Genomic DNA, 1,838 nt, shown 5'->3' with positions numbered 1-1,838 from the left:
CTATAGCCTGGATCAGGCACACCTTATTCTCCAGCCTGATGTCGTTGCACTTCAGTACTCTTGAGAGGTCCCTCACCGCTGACTTTCCCAATGCAATTCGTCTCCTGATTTTCTGGCTGCTGTTACCAAGAGTGTTGACTGTGGAACAAAGTAACGAAAACTGCTAACTATCTCAATCTCTTCACCATCCATACTGATGCTGACAATTGGCCCAGTGGTGAGAATCTTTGTTTTCTTGATACTGAGCTTCAATCCATATTGAACACTGCAGTCCTTGACCTTCTGCAGTAAGCAAATCAGGTCTTCCTCAGTTTCAGCGAGCAGGGCTGTGCCATCCGCAAAACGCAGGTTGTTGATGATTCTTCCACCAATTCTGATGCCACATTCCTCCTCATATAGCCCAGAGTCTCAGATGATCTGTTCTACATACAGATAGAAAAGGTATGGAGACAAGATACATCACTGACGGACCCCTTTCTTGATTTTGAACCATCCAGTGTCTCCCTGCTCTGTTCTGACAACTGCCTCTTGGTCCAAGTAATAATCCAATTAAGGAACTGTTTCAGGAATTGTTGGAAGGTGAGTTATCCAGTAGTAACTATGCTTCAGTTGTCTTGCAGTTCATCCAGAAACAATCCATTTCAACTTCTGAACATTTGGTTTGGAACATTTGTTTGATGAATATTCAGTTAAGCATTTGGACACAAGCTCTTGCCAGAAGGTCAGATCTCTGCTGTTTATCTTGGAATGTTTCTGAAGATATTCTATTCCTTCTGCTAATTGTACACACTTCTGCTCTTGAATCTCCAATGCACTGATAGAGAATGCCAATACAGAAGGCTTTGCTTTAGAAAATATGATCCTGCAGTGGCATGCCTTAAGCTGAGCTTCTAATCTTTCAAAATTAAGGTTGTTTCTCCTTTCAAATGGTAAATTCTCCTGATAGAGTTGCAGAAACTTAAAGGCAGTTGTAGCTTTGAGTTTCCAACACAGTCTCTAATACAACTGTGTATCTATACTGGCTTATCTGGATCAAATAATTTGCCAATGGGACATTCCTCTCTTCTTCTATTGATTTCACAGCCAAATAAAAGCAACTCAGTCCAACACAACCTAGATGCTTGCGCTGTACCTTAATTTTAGACAGAAATCTGTCCAATAAATTCACAGTTAGAGAAAATGTTTCAATGTCAAATCCAAAGAATTGAGTTAGAGTAAGAAGATCCTTTCACTTCAAAGTCCCTTAGCCTTGCAATCATTCTGAGGCCATTATCGTGAGCCAACTCAATTAGTCTCAAGCTGAAGACCTTTGGCTGACACCGTTCCAAAAGTGCATTCAGCTGGTGTAGCAGTTTCTGAGCTTCAGTTGTTGTCAATACCTCTATCATCATGAGCATAACTGCAATCCCTCAGCGGTAACTACCTTCCCCAGTCCTGCTCACACCTCACCCCATGATATCAGGTCTGAGATGGGCGGGAAGGGAGCGGCCCAGGAGGGAAGCCATTTTGGACCGAGGTTACCTCAACACCACTGAAAAACGACAATACCCTCATCCAGGGCCAGCTCTGAGCGGGCCAATAGAAGAGAATTTTATCAACATATTGTTGTTATGTGCCATCAAGTTGCCTGTGACTCATAGTGACCATATGAACAACAGCTCTGAAGCCTGCTATGTCCTGACCAAGTCTCACTGACTCCGACATACTTACCCCCGTCACCCTAGTTACTGTATCAATTCATCTCACCCGGGGTTTTCCTCTCCTGCACTGTCCTTCCACCCTTCCAAGTATGATATTCTTCTCCAAGGATCAGTTACATGCTCATCACATACCCAAAG

At 43.1% G+C, this 1,838-nt stretch overlaps 1 pseudogene; it reads right to left on the bottom strand.

Annotated features, from left to right (window-relative positions):
- Positions 1-549: 549 nt before the first annotated feature.
- Positions 550-1,388, bottom strand: LOC102861029 (annotated as a pseudogene).
- Positions 1,389-1,838: the final 450 nt, after the last annotated feature.

Source organism: Elephantulus edwardii, unplaced genomic scaffold, assembly GCF_000299155.1.
Source record: "Elephantulus edwardii isolate Elephantulus edwardi_28Jun2011 unplaced genomic scaffold, EleEdw1.0 scaffold00343, whole genome shotgun sequence".
NCBI classification, from domain to species: domain Eukaryota; kingdom Metazoa; phylum Chordata; class Mammalia; order Macroscelidea; family Macroscelididae; genus Elephantulus; species Elephantulus edwardii.
This window is presented reverse-complemented; position numbering and strand designations above follow the sequence as displayed.